This window comes from Pristiophorus japonicus, chromosome 16 (assembly GCF_044704955.1).
Source record: "Pristiophorus japonicus isolate sPriJap1 chromosome 16, sPriJap1.hap1, whole genome shotgun sequence".
NCBI classification, from domain to species: Eukaryota; Metazoa; Chordata; class Chondrichthyes; family Pristiophoridae; genus Pristiophorus; species Pristiophorus japonicus.
The window spans coordinates 9,375,306-9,395,294 of NC_091992.1; the positions used below are offsets into that span (position 1 = coordinate 9,375,306).

A 19,989-nucleotide genomic window follows, 5' to 3' on the forward strand; every position below is an offset into this window, starting at 1 on the left:
AACTGGGCCAGGCTGGCGGCTGGGATGACCCTTTCCTCCCATCCATTCACTCACTCACTTCTGACAGTAATTATATGGGGTGTTTGTAGAAAAACGTATTTGGGGAATGGGGAGAGAGAGAGAGAGAGAGAGACTCTCAATTCATTTCACCCTCAGACAGTATACCACAGACAATGGCAGCTCCGCACTTCATTACATTTGCAATAAGGTCCGTGTAACAGAGCTCCACACGATCTGTGTGATATACAGCAATTGCAGGATTTTAAATAGTTGCATTTTACACCTCCTGTACAATTGAAGATTGTAAATGATATCTCAACACTGGAGAATGATATCTTCCATATGTCAGAGTCGTACATTTTACTAGCAATCCCGTTCTGACTGTTCAACAGAACGGTTAAAGAGTTTCCTTTGAGCCGCAGTGATGACCCGCAGTTGGTGACTATAGTTCAGTGTGTTTGGACCCAGGCTGTGCTCGGTATCAGGCCAACACAACGCAACAACTTCTCTGGATTGTCGGCAACTGTTCAATGATGTGAATGGGTTACATTAAGAGCTCGAGTGGCCACTCTGCAAATCACCATCGTGTCAGCCGCTTATAGCTGACAGCTTTCTGCATGGTCTGTCATCCGTTATAAGCAACTCTTTAATCTATCCTTGGAGATTGGCAGTTCTTTATTTTAAAGTAATTACAGAGCAGCTCCATACCTTGCATCATTACACAGCCCCTTGATGGAGCTCCATGCCTTGCATCATTAGAGCTCCTTGATGCAGCTCCAAGCAGTGCATCATGAGAACCCCCAGTGCAACTTCACACCTTGTACATTTAGAGGATCCTAATGCAGATTCCTGCATTTACAGAGGCTACCAATGCGTCAGGGACTGCTTGTTTAAATGCACTCCAGTGCTTACAAAGCAGAAGATGTGCTGAATACGACACCGGCTGGTTACTGCACCAGTTACTCTTCCGTTCAATAATGACCCATTCAGCTCACGAGCACTGCTTAACGTGGCAGTTTTAAACTGTCAGGGAGCTTAGTGGAGCTGCTGACACAGCAACGTGTCTCAGAGGCAGTTTCCAGATGGATCAGCAATGATACATAGCATGGATTGCAATTTTAAAGAGGGTCACTCACTCCCCCAATCAAACTGTTGCACCCAAGAGATCGAATGAACATAAGAACATCAGAATTAGGAACAGGAGTAGGCCATCTAGCCCCTCAAACCTGCTCCGCCATTCAACAAGATCATGGCTGATCTGGCCGTGGACTCAGCTCCACTTACCCGCCCGCTCCCCGTAACCATTAATTCCCTTATTGGCTAAAAATCTATCTATCTGTGATTTGAATACAGTCAATGAGCTAGCCTCAACTGCTTCCTTGGGCAGAGAATTCCACGGATTCACAACCCTCTGGGAGAAGAAATTCCTTCTCAACTCGGTTTTAAATTGGTTCCCCCGTATTTTGAGGTTGTGCCCCCTAGTTCTAGTCTCCCCGACCAGTGGAAACAACCTTTCTGCCTCTATCTTGTCTATCCCTTTCATTATTTTAAATGTTTCCATAAGATCACCCCTCATCCTTCTGAACTCCAACGAGTAAAGACCCAGTCTACTCAATCTATCATCATAAGGTAACCCCCTCATCTCCGGAATCAGCCTAGTGAATCGTCTCTGTGCCCCCTCTAAAGCTAGTATATCCTTCCTTAAGTAAGGTGACCAAAACTGCACGCAGTACTCCAGGTGCGACCTCACCAATACCCTATACAGTTGCAGAAGGACCTCCCTGCTTTTGTACTCCATCCCTCTCGCAATGAAGGCCAACATTCCATTCACCTTCCTGATTACCTGCTGCACCTGCAAACTAACTTTTTGGGATTCATGCACAAGGACTCCCAGGTCCCTCTGCACCACAGCATGTTGTAATTTCTCCCCATTCAAATAATATTCCCTTTTACTGTTTTTTTCCCCCAAGGTGGATGATCTCACACTTTCCGACATTGTATTCCATCTGCCAAACCTTAGCCCATTCGCTTAACCTATCTAAATCTCTTTGCAGCCTCTCTATGTCCGCTACACAACCCGCTTTCCCACTAATCTTTGTGTCATCTGCAAATTTTGTTACACTACACTCTGTCCCCTCTTCCAGGTCATCTATGTATATTGTAAACAGTTGTGGTCCCAGCACCGATCACTGTGGCACACCACTAACCACCGATTTCCAACCCGAAAAGGACCCATTTACCCCAACTCTCTGCTTTCTGTTAGCCAGCCAATTCTCAATCCATGCTAATACATTTCCTCTGACTCCGCGTACCTTTATCTTCTGCAGGAACCTTTTGTGTGGCACCTTATCGAATGCCTTTTGGAAATCTAAATACACCACATCCATCGGTACACCTCTATCCACCGTGCTCGTTATATCCTCAAAGAATTCCAGTAAATTAGTTAAACATGATTTCCCCTTCATGAATCCATGTTGCGTCTGCTTGATTGCACTATTCCTATCTAGATGTCCCGCTATTTCTTCCTTAATGATAGCTTCAAGCATTTTCCCCACTACAGATGTTAAACTAACCGGCCTATAGTTACCTGCCTTTTGTCTGCCCCCTTTTTAAACAGAGGCGTTACATTAGCTGCTTTCCAATCCGCTGGTACCTCCCCAGAGTCCAGAGAATTTTGGTAGATTATAACGAATGCATCTGCTATAACTTCCGCCATCTCTTTTAATACCCTGGGATGCATTTCATCAGGACCAGGGGACTTGTCTACCTTGAGTCCCATTAGCCTGTCCAGCACTACCCCCCTAGTGATAATGATTATCTCAAGGTCCTCCCTTCCCACATTCCCGTGACCAGCAATTTTTGGCATAGTTTTTGTGTCTTCCACTGTGAAGACCGAAGCAAAATAATTGTTTAAGGTCTCAGCCATTTCCACCACATTTCCCATTATTAAATCCCCCTTCTCATCTTCTAAGGGACCAACATTTACTTTAGTCACTCTTTTCCATTTTATATATCGGTAAAAGCTTTTACTATCTGTTTTTATGTTTTGCGCAAGTTTACTTTCGTAATCTATCTTTCCTTTCTTTATTGCTTTCTTAGTCATTCTTTGCTGTTGTTTAAAATTTTCCCAATCTTCTAGTTTCCCACTAACCTTGGCCACCTTATACGCATTGGTTTTTAATTTGATACTCTCCTTTATTTCCTTGGTTATCCACAGCTGGTTATCCCTTCTCTTATCGCCCTTCTTTTTCACTGGAATATATTTTTGTTGAGCACTTTGAAAGAGCTCCTTTAAAGTCCTCCACTGTTCCTCAATTGTGCCACCGTTTAGTCTGTGTTTCCAGTCTATTTTTGCTAACTCTGCCCTCATCCCACTGTAGTCCCCTTTGTTTAAGCATAGTACGCTCGTTTGAGACACTACTTCCTCACCCTCAATCTGTATTACAAATTCAACCATACTGTGATCACTCATTCCGAGAGGATCTTTTACTATGAGATCGTTTATTATTCCTGTCTCATTACACAGGACCAGATCTAAGATAGCTTGCTCCCTTGTAGGTTCGGTGACATACTGTTCTAAGAAACAATCACGTATGCATTCTATGAATTCCTCCTCCAGGCTATCCCGTGCGATTTGATTTGACCAATCGATACGTCGGTTAAAATCCCCCATGATTACTGCCGTTCCTTTTTCACATGCCTCCATTATTCCCTTGATTATTGCCCGCCTCACCATAAAGTTATTATTTGGGGGCCTATAAACTATGCCCACCAGTGACTTTTCCCCCTTACTATCTCTAATCTCCACCCACAATGATTCAACATTTTGTTCATTAGAGCCAATATCATCTCTCACAACTGCCCTGATATCATCCTTTATTAACAGAGCTACCCCACCTCCTTTCCCTTCTTGTCTATCTTTCCGAATTGTCAGATACCCCTGTATGTTTAATTTCCAGTCTTGGCCCCCCTGCAACCATGTTTCTGTAATGGCCACCAAATCATACCCATTTGTAATGATTTGTGCCGTCAACTCATTTACTTTATTTCGAATGCTGCATGCGTTTAGATAGAGTGTTTTAATACTAGTTTTTAAACCATGATTTTTAGTTTTGACCCCTCCTGCAGCTCCTTTATATTCATACATATTGTCCCTTCCTATCACCTTGTGGTTTACACTTACCCCAGTGCTACTCTGCTCTGTTGACTCCTGCCTTTTGAATTCTTTCTTGGGATCCTGTTCATCTGAGCTCTCACCCACTCTAACTAGCTCAGAGGCCTCTCCTGGGTTCCAAATACTCCTTACATTGAGACACCGAGCTTTCATGCTTGCCTTTTTATTACACTTTGACCCTTTAGAATTTTGCTGTACAGTGGCCCTTTTTGTTTTTTGCCTTGGGTTTCTCTGCCCCCCACTTTAACTCATCTCCTTTCTGTCTTTTGCTTTTGTTTCCATTTTGTTTGCCTCTGTCTCCCTGCATTGGTTCCCATCCCCCTGCCATATTAGTTAAACTCCTCCCCAACAGCACTAGCAAACACTCCCCCTAGGATATTGGTTCCGGTCCTGCCCAGGTGCAGACCGTTCGGTTTGTACTGGTCCCACCTCCCCCAGAACCTGTTCCAATGCCCCAGGAATTTGAATCCCTCCCTGCTGCACCACTGTTCAAGCCACGTATTCATCTGAGCTATCCTGCGATTCCTACTCTGACTAGCTCGTGGCACTGGTAGCAATCCCGAGATGACTACTTTTGAGGTCCTACGTTTTAATTTAGCTCCTAGCTCCTTAAATTTGTCTCGTAGGATCTCATCCATTTTTTTTAACCTATAACGTTGGTACCAATGTGCACCATGACAATTGGCTGTTCACCCTCCCTTTTCAGAATGTTCTGCACCCGCTCCGAGACATCCTTGACCCTTGCACCAGGGAGGCAACATACCATCCTGTAGTCTCGGTTGCGGCAGAGACCCCTTACAATTGAATCCCCTATCACTATCGCTCTCCCACTCTTTTTCCTGCCCTCCTGTGCAGCAGAGCCAGCCACCGTGCCATGAACTTGGCTGCTGCTGCCCTCCCCTGATGAGTCATCCCCCTCAACAGTACTCAAAGCGGTGTATCTGTTTTGCAGGGGGATGACCGCAGGGGACCCCTGCACTACCTTCCTTGCACTGCTCTTCCTGCTGGTCTTCCATTTCCGATCTGGCTGTGGACCCTTCACCTGCGGTAAGACCAACTCGCTACACGTGCTACTCACATCATTCTCAGCATCGTGGATGCTCCAGAGTAAATCCACCCTCAGCTCCAATTCCGCAATGCGGACCGTCAGGAGCTGGAGGCGGATACACTTCCCGCACACGTAGTCGCCAGGGACACCGGAAGTGTCCCTGAGTTCCCACATGGTACAGGAGGAGCATATCACGTGACCGAGCTCTCCTGCCATTACTTAACCTTTAGATACACTTAAATTGGCAACAACAATGCTAAAGTTTACTCACTGTTATAGAAGAGAAAAAAGAAAAACTACTCACCAATCACCAGCCAATCACTTACCCCCTTGGCTGTGACGTCACCTTTCTGTTTCTTTCTACTTCTTTTTTGCCTTCTCCCTGTAGCTGCACAAGCCACGCCTCTCCACGCACCTCCCGACTGCCACCGTGTTGGGCCTTTTATAGGCCTCTCGCCGACCCCGGACTCACGCCTCTCCACGCACCTCCGAATGGATCAAAACCTCGGTCTAATGCCCTGAGACCTGCAATGTCCGTTGTGGCTCAGAGTGCAGCACTCTCGCCTCTGAGCCAGAAGGTTGTGAGCTCAACTCCCACTCCAGAGACTTTAACATAAAAGTCCAGGCTGACACGCCAGTGCAGTGCTGAGGGAGTGCTGCACTGTCGGAGGTGCCGTCTTTTGGATGAGACGTTAATCCGAGGCTCCGTCTGCTCTCTCAGGTGGATGTAAAAGATCTACCTGAGAGGGCACTATTTTGAAGAGCAACAGGGAATTTATCCCCGGTGTCCTGGGCCAATATTTATCCCTCAATCAATATCACAACACAACAGATTATCTGGTCATTTCTGTTTGTGGGAGCTTGCTGTGTGCATATTGGCTGTGTAGTTACTACATTACAACACTTCAAAAGTACTTCATTGGCCGTAGAGCACTTTGGGACATCTGGTGGTCATGAAAGGCGCCATATAAATGCATTTCTTTCTTTGCGCTGGTGGATTTTCCAGTTTCTTCCGTCAGCTTTGTCTGACTGCAAAGGTCTATGAAATTGCTGAATTTACTGTTTCCACAAGAAGCATGGGCTTGGTTTTCAGGATTCAGCTGACAGATTTGTGGGATTGTCTACTGTAATTCCCTCTCTAAACCTCTCCGTCTCTCTCACCTCCTTAAAACCTACCTCTTTGGCCAAGCATTTTGATCATCTATTCCAATATCTCATGTAGCCTGGTGTCAAATTTTCTTTGATAATCGCTCCTGTGAAGCCTTGGAACGTTTTACTATGTTCTCCCGATCACTGTAACCTCCTCCAGCCCCACAACCACCCCCAAGATATCTGCGCTCCTCTAATTCTGCCCTCTTGAACATCCCTGATTATAATCGCTTCACCATTGGTGGCCGTGCCTTCTGTTGCCTAGGCCCCAAGCTCTGGAACTCCCTGCCTAAACCTCTCCGCCTCGCTACCTCTTTCCTCCTTCAAGACGCTCCTTAAAACTTACCTCTGTGATCAGTCACCTGAGCTGAATTTTTTAAAATCTCATAATACTCCTGTGAAGCGCCTTGGAAGTTCCACTATATTAAAGGCACTATATAAATACAAGTTGTTGTTGTTGTTGTAAAGGTGATACTAAACTCCCAAAACAAGCGCTCTACTCAGAGCTCCGACACGATAAGCGAGCCTCAGGTGGGCAGAGGAAACGCTTCAAGGACACCCTCAAAGCCTCCTTGAAGAAATGTAACAGCCCCACCGACACCTGGGAATCCCTGGCCCAAGACCGCCCAAAGTGGAGGAGAAGCATCCGGGAAGGCGCAGAACACTTCGAGTCTTTTCACCGGGAGCACGCGGAACCCAAGCGCAAACAGCGGAAGGAGCGCATGACAATCCAAGCCCCTCACCCACCCGTTCCTTCAACCACTGTCTGCCCCACCTGTAACAGAGACTGTAGGTCCCACATTGGTCTTTTCAGTCACCTGAGAACTCATATTAGCGTGGAAGTAAGTCACCCTCGACTCCGAGGGACTGCCTAAGAAGAAGAAAGGCGTTATATAAAGGCAGGCTGTTGCTGTAATTGCAGGTTCTCTACAGGTGCAAAGGGACACACCTCTATCAAGCAGGTGAAGGGCCGAGGGAGTTGCTGCCTGTATGTAGAACTGGCCTGAAACAATGCACCCAGAGGCTCTGAGAGCAAGTTTAATGCAGGAGTCACCACAGGTTAAGTGATCATTGGTGTCGATCTTCATCCAAGAACTCAAATCATTGCTACTTCCAATTGTATTCCTTCCTGAATGGGGAGTTGGGGATGGCGATGGGTGGATGCTGCAGAGGTTGAAACAGGCGGTCCTGGTGCTGGACAGGAAATGCAACCCGTAACCTAACTCGCACTAATTTCCCTTCACCCATCACCCCTCCGTACTCGCCGACCAACCCCCCCAATTTTAAAATTCTAACCCGTGTTCAAATCCCTCCTTGGCCTCGCCCTGCACTAATTCTGTAACCAACAACCAACGCTCCTGCTAAGCAGCATGGCCGCACAGCACAGGAATGGCTTTGTCAATGTTCAATTTCACGCGAATGGAATTCCCTCCCCAAATCTCTTCGCCTCTCCCTCCTCCTTTAAGACGCTGTTTAAAACCGCTCTCTTTGTCCAAGCTTTTGGTCAGTTGTTCTAATATCTCTATGTGGCTCAGTGTCAATTTTTGTCTGATAATGCTTGGGACATTGTACTACATTAACGGCCCTGTATGAATGCAAGTTGTTGTTATGAAACCTAGCTCAAGATCCAACAGGACACTAAGGCTACACACCATTTGACTTGGCCTGTCGGATCGGCTGTAGAGGGGGTGGAATCAGGGGCAAAGGTGCGTGCTTTCTGGTGGGTGCCAAGCAGGATGGTTTTAGTCTCAGCAACGATAGCTGGAGAAAGTTTGGAATCATCATCATCATCATCATAGGTGGTCCCTCGGAATCGAGAAAGACTTGCTTCCACTCTGAAAATGAGTCCTTAGGTGGCTGAACAGTCCAATACGAGAACCACAGTCCCAGTCACAGGTGGGGCAGATAGTCTTGAAGGAAAGGGTGGGTGGGACTGGTTTGCCTCACGCTCTTTCCGCTGCCTGCGCTTGGTTTCTGCACGCTCTCGGCGATGAGACTCGAGGTGCTCAGCGCCCTCCCGGATGCGCTTCCTCAACTTAGGGCGGTCTTTGGCCAGGGATTCCAAAGTGTCAGTGGGGATGTCGCACTTTATCAGGGAGGCTTTGAGGGCGTCCTCAATGTTGGAATCATCAATGATTTGATGTCAGGCAAGCACAATAGCAGTCATGTCATAGAGGTGGAGAGGTAAAGCTGGCTGCTTTCAGCATACGTACGGATACCGTCACTGAGAGGCGGCATGTAGAGGAGGAAATAGGAGGGGCCAAGGACGGAACGTGCTGGTGACCATGAGCGCATTGATGGTAGAACCCGCTGCATGAGTTATGCTGGCTACTTTGAGACAGGTGGGAGTGGAACTGTGAGAGGGCGATACCACAGACATGAGACTGTGGGTGAGGACGGAGTGGTCGACTGTGTTAAATGTTGCAGAGAGGCGAAAGAAAGCATCGCGGTTACAATCGCAAAGGGTTCTTCGTTGGCGAACTTGATCAAAGTGGTCTTGGTGCTGTAAGTGGGATGGAAAGCAGGTTGACGGGAGGGTGATATCAGCTCGACGGGATAATAGAGCAGGGAAAATAAAGCAGCTTCTGATTGCTATTCAATAACATTGGGGGAGGACAGAGATTGGACTTGGCCCTGATGTTCCCCCACCCCCGCCCACCCCCATAGTTGTGGAAATGTATTTTTATCTAAGCTGATACCATACGGTATTTGTGTGCCTTTTGATCAAAATGGAGTCCTGGCCCTTCCAGAACTTTCTTCATTTTAGCAGTCAGCTTGCATAAACAGCTAAACCTGGTTTGAGATGGCTGATGGCCATCAGACAGCTAGGAGACAAGTCATGCTGAGACAAGTAACCCCCCCATGGTGCTCTCCTATTGTCTACACTACAGGAGTTCCATGTCACCCCACCCTTATCTTCTAGCCATTATCTTCTTTCCGAGACCTCATCCATTTGATGCAAACAGATAAACTGACCAGGAAATTGGAACAATCCTGACACAATACAAGACAGGTGATAGCCCATTACCTATGACTCATGGAGTAATGGCCGGCTGGCCAACTGATAACCCTGACAAAAGGAAATATCTGGATACCATGTCAGGACCAGGATATAGTAATTAACTCTTTATCTGTATTCACTGACTGTGAGACAGAGCAATACACAGGGAGAGGCCATAACTTGGGTTTTACTGTATAAATATCTTGTTAAACTGAACCATTTCGGAGGTGTTCACTTTGCCCTTGACTGAGTGTAACCTACCCCTTGCGAGCAAGTAAATTAAAGAAACTTCTACCGGAGCTGTAAGTGTCGGAGTCATTCTTTTCGGAGGTCGAGATTTCGACACAGTCAATAGCTTGCCGACACTCACTGTCTCGGCTCACTCATGAGCTACGGTTGGGGTGGAGTGTAGAATGTTGCGGTGTAAGGGGTGTCACAGTTGTGTGGGGCGGACTGGTTGGGCCGGATGCTCTTCACCTTTCCGCCATTGTTCATAGGCCAAAGACTGCCCTAAGTGGAGGAAGAGCATCCGGGAGGGCGCTGAGCACCTCGAGTCTCGTCGCCGAGAGCATGCAGAAAACAAGCGCAGGCAGCGGAAGGAGCGTGCAGCAAACCAGTCCCATCCACTCTTTCCTTCAACCACTGTCTGTCCCACCTGTGACAGAGACTGTAATTCCCGTATTGGACTGTTCAGTCACCTAAGAATTCACTTTTAGAATGGAAGCAAGTCTTCCTCGATTTCGAGGGACTGCCTATGATGATGATGTTCATAGGTTTATATGTAAACTTCAGGTCTGCAGATCGAGACCGTGTGGCTCTTTGTCGGCTGGCACGGACACGATGGGCCGAAATGGCCTCCTTCTGCACTGTAGATTTTTATGTTTCTATGAATGGCCATTTGGACGAGTTACGGGAGGGCCACCTGAGGCTTGTGGTACCTGTAAGGATCCTCCAGGAGAAGGTTCGGGGAGGAAAAACAGAGATGAGGAGAAATTTCTTCACTCAGAGGATTGGGAATCTTTGGAATTCTCTGCCCCAGAGCGCTGTGGATGTTGAGTCTCTGAATATATTCAAGGCCGAGTGAGATAGATAGATTTTTGGGGTCATGGGGGATCAAGGGATACAGAGATCGGGCGGGAAAGTGGAATTGAGGTCGATGATCAGCCATGATCTTATTGAATGGCGGAGCAGGCTCGAGGGGATGTATGGCGTACTCCTGCTCCTATTTCTTATGTTCTTAAAGCTGGCCAAGAACCACAAGCCCGTTGAGCAGGAACTGTTATCTCCAAGTGGGCAGACTGCAGTAAAAACTTTGCCTCAGGTCCTCCAGAGAGGGTGGCCTGGTCTATACAATTTGGAGCAGTCCTCATTACTCATCAATTACCATTCGATGCAGGTAAGGTTCCCTGCAGTGTGCACGCGGGCAGCTTGTTAACACCCAATGTCTGGGTCACGGACTCAGTCAAACTATAGAAAAAGCTGGCGCAGTAATGATGTGGTGCTCTGGACCTCTTCGCTTGTAACAATGATGTATATGATTATAATATTTATTAAGTGCGCTGCTGGTGATCAATTTGCTAAATACGCCAGTGACATTGCGTGATCAATAGCAGGCGATCGATACCATGCTAACCTTTCTTCTTTTTTATTATTCTATTGACAGGCTGTCCAATCTGCACACCTTTGATCTTTACTGTGCTGTCTAATTAGAATATCATTCCGAAGCTCAGCAGGTAGCACTATCTTGCCTCAGTCAGAAGATTGTGGATTCGAGCCCCTCTCCAGGAAACTGAGCACAAAATCTAGGCTGATGCTCCAGTGCAGAACTGAGGGAATGCTGCACGAAGGACGTGCCGTCTTTCGGATTTCTTTTTTTATTCGTTCCGGGATGTGGGCGTCGCTGGCAAGGTCGGCATTTATTGCCCATCCCCAATTGCCCTAGCGAAGATGGTGGTGAGCCACCTTCTTGAACCACTGCAGTCCATGTGGTGAAGGTACTCCCACGGAGGGAGTTCCAGGCCTTTGGCTCAGTGACGATGAAGGAATGGCCGATATATTTCCAAGTCAAGATGGTGTGCGATTCGGGGTGGAACGTGGAGGTGGTGGTGTTCCCATGCACCTGCTGCCCTTGTCCTTCTAGGGGGTAGAGGTCCCGGGTTTGGGAGGTGCTGCCGAAGAAGCCTTGGCGAGTTGTTGCAGTGCATCTTGTAGATGGTACACACTGTCGGACGAAATGTTAAACCAAAACCCCGCCTGCCCTCTCAGGTGGATGTAAAAGATCCCATGGCACTATTCCCTTTCTGCTCTATGCTGTCTCAATGGGTTAATAATGGCATAAAAAGAGCAAGGAATAGTTTTATTCCTTTTATCTGATTAATAACAGCATTGTTGTCACACACAAAGAAATTTTAAGCACTGTATGAAATTAAGAAATGTATGAAGCACTCAGCTTGCCACTGAATTAAACCCCTAACTGTTTAAAATATGCATTTTTGGAAGCCTGAGAGGATTTATTCACGCCAACGCGGCCTCTCATTGCGAAATATGTAATGGGCTAAAAATCACGGTCTCCATGTGTGCGTACAATGCGCACATGTACCCGTAGAGGCCCCACAAGTGCCAGTTCTGGCACACGATACGCATGTGCCAAAATGTCTTTTGACAGTTCCAACGCATCCCTGGGAATAGGGCCTACGCGGGCAGAGATTTGGGCGATTTGCCCAACTCCTGCCCAGCGAATGTCCTTCAAACTCTTATGCCTGGTAAAAGCTGGCGTAAGGCCTGATTTACCAGCGTTAGAGTTTTAAAAGTTAGAAAAATAAAATGTTATCAATAATTTTTATATTAAAAACCTTGTCCATTTAGGTAAGTTTATGTTTACCCCTATTAAAACGTTAAAAAACGTAGACTTTTTTTTGTCTAAAACATTTAATTCAATTCAATTTCAATTTATTTTAAATATGTGAAGTGTTTTCCTTATTTATTTTAAATGTTTGTGTTTTTGGGGGTATCGCCATTCATAGAAACGGTGATCTCCGTACAAACGGAACTCGCCATTACTGTGAATGGGGATACGCCATATTCATTGGCTGGTCCGGTCCATGTGACCCCGGGCTGTACATACGCTCCTGGAATACGTGGGCCTCTGCGCTGGGCTGTGCATGGAGGCTCAGAGCACAAGCGTTCGTTCCTCCGGGACCACCAGGTACATTCGTAAATATTTCTGTGGTCAGAGGCATCTGCCCGCGGGAAGCCTCCAACTGCAATTTCTGGGCCATTATGTTTGGAATTTTTTTTTTTAAAACTTTGTTTAAGCCTTTATTTTGGATGTTAGAAATTTCAGTTACTGAGGAAAAAAAAGGGCAGCTGGAGAAAGAAAAATTCTGAAAGTATTTTAAGCAATTTGTGGGCACTCGGTAGCCAGGTTGCACAGTAAGAGTGCCGAATTTACACGGGTAAAATCCATCACAATACTGTTTCCAAAGGCTGAAGGGTCGATAACCAGAGGGCACAGATTGAAGGCGATTGGCAAAAGAACCAGAGGTGACATGAGGAGAAACTATTTTATGCAGTGAGTGGTGAGGATTTGGAACATGCTGCCTGATAGGGCGGTGGATACAGATTCAAGAGTAGCCTTCAAACAGGAATTGGATAAATACTTGACAGAGATAAAATTGCAGGGAATGGGGAAAGAGCGGGGAGTGGGACTAATTGGATTGCTCTTCAAAAGAGCCGGCGCAGACTCGATGGGCTGAATAGCCTCCCCCTGATCCTATGGCCCTTTCCTCCTCTGGTGTTGGGAATTACCAGCAAGAGCTTTGTGGGCCCTGGGGAAGCTCCAATCATTACATTGGGGATTGGCCCTGGTAGCTGATAGAGACACCTGACCTTAGACGAGAGGAACACAGTACCAGCTGTAAACCCAGGCAAAATGGCCGAAGGATACAGATCACTTGGGCCTGCCCGTAGGGTATGCCAACTCTGATTGGATGTATTCCTGGAGGTTTCATCACATGACCCCCCACCTCCAACCGGCATTGATCGCCCGACAAGTCCATCCTCACGGCGCCTCCTCCCCCCACCTTCCCTGGCTAATTGAATCAAGGGTCATGGGGATAATGCAGGAAAGTGGAGTTGAGGTCGAAGATCAGGAATGATGTTATTGAATGGCGGAGCATGCTCGAAGGGCCGAATGGTCTACTCCTGCTGCTAATTATGTTCTTATATTAATTGGAAAACAAACAGACTCTGTTCCCTGATTGGATGATTCTTGGCTGTCAAACAAACAGCCTTTCCCGCCCTCCCCCCCACCTGCAATTGTTTATAAATAATAAATAAAAGTGTTGAAAGAAAATGAAAAAATACCCACACAATCTATTTAATGCCTCCCATGATTTTTCTCCAGGGCTGCTCGCACAAAGGTCTTGGAGATTAATTGTCAATGGCCGGAGATTCCAGGTCAAAATCCCGGAAACCTTAGCCTGGCTTTTACATACTCACACTCCACTCTGTGTGCAGCGTCCTGTCTAGACCTTGCGTAGCCAGCCGGACCTGTTGCATGTTTTACTGCAGACCACGACAAGTCAAAAATATTGGCTGTGGGCTCTTGACCATAAAGATTACAGCCTGTTCTTTATTTACAAGGCGCAGGTTCTATTACATTTTATGGCTTTTCATTTTCCAAGTGCAGTGGAGAACTTGCAGGGGAACAAATGACGAAAGGACGAGGCCGTCATCCTAAATATAGACGCGCATGTCGCAGTTTTATTGCATTTATCTGGAGGGAACAGTTCACCCACCGTAACTCAGGTTTTATCTACACTGCTTTTCCAAACCGCACAAAAGTATTGTCAGAAGCTACGTGAGGCGAGGAGAGCGATTTAAATAATTGAACTCTTTCAAAATGTGGAGGGTTCACAGTGATGAAGCTGAAGCTCATCCAAGGGTTTTGACCCATGCAACGTTTCACAGATAATCTTCAGCATCCATGCCAATTTCCAGGACCTTCTGTTTAATTAGGTTCCTTTTCAAAGTCCGGCTGAATCTTATCGGGGCCTCACTGCTCCTCTCACCGAGAACAGGGGCGTGACCCAGCTTACTGCAGGGTCCTGCGGGAGTTTGAGTTGCCAATCCTCCAGGCCTGTCCTGGAGTCTCCAGGAGTTGAAGATTAATCTCCTCGGCACACCTGAGAGCAACACCCGGGAGAAAAATCAACGGGCCATGAAAAAATAAATGTGTTTTTTTTCTCTTCACTTTCTATGAAGACTTTTAGTTGTTAAGTTATAAAAAATATTAGAAACATAGAAATTTACAGCGTAAAAGGAGGCCATTTCGTGTCCGCGCCGGCCGACAAAGAGCCGCACGGCCCTTGGTCAGCAGCCCTGAAGGTTACATATAAACCCATAAACAATGACGGAAAGGCAAAGAGCACCCAGCCCAACCAGTACGCCTCACACAACTGCGACACCCCTTATACTGAAACATTCTACACTCCACCCCAACCGGAGCCATGTGATCTCCTGGGAGAAACAAAAACCAGATTTAAAAACCCAGGCCAATTTAGGGAGAAAAAATCTGGGAAAATTCCTCTCCGACCCATCCAGGCGATCGAAACTAGTCCAGGAGATCACCCTGGCCGTATTCTATTCCCTGCAGTACTTATCATTATATCTGCGCCGTCCAAAAGGTCATCCAGTCTAATCCCAATTATCAGCTCTGGGTCCGTAGCCCTGCAGGTTACTGCACTGTAAGTGCCCATCCAACCATCTCTTAAAAGTGATGCGGGTTTCTGCATCCACCACTCTTCCAGGCAGCGAGTTCCAGATCCCCACAACCCTCTGCGTAAAGAAACCACCCTTCAAATCCCCTCTAAACCTTCCACCAACCATCTTAAAACAATGGCCTCTCGTAATAGACCCCTCCACCAATGGAAATAGACCCTTAATATTCACTATGTCTAGGCCCCTCAATATTTTGTACACCTCAGTAAGGTCTCATCTCAACCTCCTCTGTTCCAATGAGAACAAACCCAGCCTATCCAATCTGTCCTCTCTAGTGCAGTCACGTCCTTCCTCTAATACGGCGACCAGAATGGCACACAGTACTCCAGCTGTGATCTAAGCAAAGTATTATACAGTTTAAGCATAACCTCCCTGCTCTTATATTCTATGCCTCAGCCAAAAAAGGCAAGCATTCCGTATGCCTTCTTAACCACCTTATCCACCTGGCCTGCTACTTTCAGGGATCTGTGGACAAGCATTCCAAGGTCCCTTTGTTCATCTACACTATTAAGTGGCTTACCACTTCCTTATTAGCCCTCCCTAAGTGTATCACCTCATACTTCTCTGAATTAAATTCCATTTGCCACTGCTCTACCCACCTGACCAGTAGATTGATAGCCTCCTGCAGCCCATGACTTTCCTCTTCATTATCAACCACACAGCCAATTTTAGTGTCGTCTGCAAAATTCTTAATCATACTCCCTATATTCTTAATCATACTCCCTATATTCAAATCTAAATCGTTGATATATACCACAAAAAGCAAGGGACCCAGTACTGAGCCCTGCGGAACCCCACTGGAAACATTCTTCCAGTCGCAAAAACATCCATCAGTCATTACCCTTTGCTTCCGACCTCCAAGCCAATTTTGGATCCAACTTGCCACTTTGCCCTGGATCCCATGGGCTTTAACCTTCAAGACTAGTCTACCATGTGGTAGTAGCAAAAAGCAAATCAAATGTCAATATCCAAGCCAGATATTTAGGCCAAAGCCTCTGGTGTAACATCGTGGATATCTGGTAGTAAGCCTGCAAATTTCCTTTGAGGGCAGTGCTCAATGATCTCCCCTCAGCCTCAGGGGTGGGTTTAAAAAAAAGCTTGCATGACTGACACTCAAGAATGATCCAATCGAGTAATGATATGTGCTCACTTTTCAATTGATGCTGAGGATGGATGTGTGGGGCCACCAATGGCGGGAGCGTGGGGGAGGGGCAGCTGGAGGTCGCGTGACAAAACCTCCAGGAATATGCCCATGCAGAGTTGGCAACCCTACTGGATTCTCTTCATCACTAACTTAAGCCAATCCTTCTGGCAGCACTCGCCCTGGTGTGGCTATCAAGACCGCATGTCAAATCCGTTAATGTCTAGCCAAACTCTGCTGTAAGAATTATCACCAGTATGCTTTTAAGACCAGCACCTTGGCTGCCCGTGCTTGCAAACATCGCACCACCACACCTATTCCGCGAATACGCAGTCTCCAAAGGATGCAACTGCTGCACTGGCGAAGACATGCCGATCCAGGCCGACTTGACCCATCTACCACCAGCCCGTCTCAAATCTAGAAGGCCATTTTGGTTCGTCGCTGAAGCCCTTCAGCGATCTCCCCTCAGCCTTGATGGTGAAATGCTTGGAAGAGCTGCGTCATACCAAATACCAAACAGTGGACAACCAACAACCGCCTCAGAACTGGTCTTGGTAGACGCGACCTCCTTCTCCATCGATGGAAGATTAAAGCATGCCCATCAAGCAACTGCAGAGCTCCTAATCAGACCCTGGAGCACATCATTGACCACTGCCCTCAGAGGAAATTTGCAGGCTGCCTACAAGATATCCACGTTGTTACACTGGAAGCTTTGGCCTGGATATTTGACTTGGATATTGATATTTGATTTGCTTTTTGCTGCTACCATATGAAAGAAAGAGAAAAGCATTCCTAAAAGAATTTAGCCTTTTTGTTTTCCTCTTGCAAACCTAGTTTGGGGACCAGGATTCTCAGTACAGGACATCAGCAGGGCCGAGGGGAGCAGGAGGAAACAATACAATCCTACCATCTTCCAATTCAGAGGTGGGAGCTTTGGTTTCAAAAAGCCCATGGGGGGAAATTGCCCCCTTGTAACGGGGTAGTAAAGGCCCTTCTGACCGGGGGCGGGCGATGGTCCAACCCCATGCGGAATTGTCTCCGAGCCGGGGGCAGGGGAAACGTGTTTCCGCCCCACCCGGTGCTCCGACCCATTGTCGGGCACTCGCTACTCACTTATCCGCCCGGCGACGACCCTTTCCCACCCCGCGAGGGAAAGTGCCCCGCAGGAACGCGGCAGCAAGCTGCCAGGAGCTGGGTGGTGCGTCCGCCCTAAAAGTGGAGGCTGCACCGCCGCGGCCGCCATTTTATTTTAATTGTCGGCCGACTCTGCAGTCAGCCCGACAATTTTGGTCACGGGTTCGGCCGGGCCGCCAACAGGCAGCCTGACATCCCCAGGCCACTGGCCCAGCTAAAGCCCTCCCTGGTGGCCCAGTGGGCACCAAGGAGGCCTCACTGTGTCCTTCCCCCTTAAGTGAAGGGGGGAGGGGGGAACGTTGCTATGCCCGCTGATGACACCTTCCGCCCCACTCCCGACTCGCTCCCACCCACCCCTCTGCCGCCCCCAACACCGCCCTGTTGATTTTTAAAGACAAAAGTGGGCAATTTCCCCCAATTACCCGCCCCATCAGTACTGGCGGTAATTCGCCAGTTCATTCAAATTATTCGCCCCAAACGGGGCGCAAGGCAATTTCAGCAGCCATATATTGGACATTGGACATCACCATCACAAACCTTTAAAAAATATCACTCTCGGGATGTAGGCATCTCTGACAAGTCCCTCAATCCGAAGCCAGTTCATTGGATATATTCAAGAGGGAGTTCGATATGGCCCTTACGGCTAAAGGGATCAAGGGGTATGGAGAGAAAGCAGGAAAGGGGTGCTGAGGTGAATGATCAGCCATGATCTTATTGAATGGCGGTGCAGGCTCGACGGGCCGAATGGCCTGCTCCTGCACCTATTTTCTATGTTTCTATGCCATTTTTTAAATTTTTTTTTTAAAATAAATTCGTAGCCAATCGTTTCCAATTCTTTGTCAAATCACAAACGCCAGAGGTCACCTTGCACATGCCAAGGATCACTCTGTGCCAATGCTCTTAGCCAAAAGGCCTAGAGCCACTGCACCGTTCCTGGAAGTACTGCAATACCAGGTTCGTGCCATGGAGGTGGATGGGTCAGGTCCCCCACACACCTCCGTGGAGGTGGATGGGTCAACCCTCCCCACCCACCTCCTGTTTCCAAAAATGCAAGCATATACCTTCCTGACCAGGGAGAAACCACCCGGAGGTCATGGTGGCTGGTCAGAAACGGTACTACACTTGATCTTAGCCAAAAGGCCTATGCCATTTATTTATTTATTTTTTTTAAATTTTTTTTTTAATTTTTTTTTTTTAATTCATGTCCAATCGTTATCCAATCGTTACAATTCTTTGTCAAACGCCAGAGGTCACCCTGCACCAGTCAAGGATCACTCTGCGCCAATGCTCTTAGCCAAAAGGCCTAGAGCCACTGCACCGTTCCTGGAAGTACTGCAATACCAGGTTCGTGCCATGGAGGTGCATGGGTCAGGTCCCCCACACACCTCCGTGGAGGTGGATGGGTCACCAATCCCACCCACCTCCTGTTTACAAAAATGTAAGCATATACCTTCCTGACCAGGGAGAAACCACCCGGACGTCATGGTGGCTGGTCAGGTTGGTTATGCAGATCTTAGCCAAAAGGCCTATGCCATTTATTGCCTATCCCTAGTTGCCGTTGGGAAGGTGGTGGTGAGCCGACTTCTTGAACCGCTGCAGTCCGTGTGGTGAAGGTACTCCCACAGTACGCTTAGGGAGGGAGTTGCAGGATTTTCACCCAGGGACGATGAAGGAACGGCCGATATATTTCCAAATCAGTTTGATGAGTGGCTTGCAAGCCAGAAATTACTACACGTAATCACAAGACCAATTTGGAGAAGATTGAAAAGGAGATGCTTGCTTGTGAGTCAGCTGCAATTTTCCAAAATGACTATGTTTGCAAGACAAATTCCTAGCTTTAGGGCTCTAGATCACAACTCTGCTGAAAATGATTACCAGACAAGCTTGTTTTGCATTCATATTAGTTCCTCTGCTTCTGAACTCGTCTGTAATGCTTACGTTTTTCCACCCTCACAAAAGACAGAAAATGAAAAGGTTTGAAGGGAGATAAATGACTGAGGATTGCGCACTGCACTGGAGGGTCACTGTGCAGAGCCTCGCTGTGTGGGGTTGGGAGGGGGGAGGGAAATAATGCATTGGAGCATCAATGCGTGGAGTTACACCGTGTTAAACCGAGGTCCCCATCTGGCCTCTCACAGGTGGACGTAAAAAATCCCATGGCACTATTTCGAAGAAGGGCAGGGGAGTTCTCCCCGGTGTCCTGGTTAATATTTATCCCTCGATCAACACAGCAACAACAGATTATCTGGTCATTATCACATTGCTGTTTGTGGGAGCTTGCTGTGCGCAAATTGCCTGTCGTGTTTCCTGCATTACAACCAGTGACTACACTCCAAAAGTACTTCAATGGCTGCGATGCGCGTTAAAATGTCTTAAGGTTGTGAAAAGCGCGACAGATATATAGTTAAGGCGAAAAACCTGGAATCATTTAACAAGCAAGTGGATGCTGTGATGGTTGTGGGGGAGGGTTTACTGAATGTAGGGGCTTTCTGGATGGACCCAATGGGTCTCCTCACCCGCATGTATTTAGGGCCAGAAAGCAAATGGAGAAGCCCGAACAC

At 47.4% G+C, this 19,989-nt stretch overlaps 1 protein-coding gene and 1 pseudogene across 2 annotated transcripts in view; both read right to left on the reverse strand.

Moving 5' to 3' along the window:
* dph1 (diphthamide biosynthesis 1) overlaps nt 1-19,989 on the reverse strand; it is a 717,385-nt gene that overhangs the window by 220,336 nt on the left and 477,060 nt on the right. The gene's annotated exons all lie outside the window — the stretch shown is intronic.
* On the reverse strand, nt 18,346-18,578 carry LOC139227256 (U2 spliceosomal RNA; annotated as a pseudogene).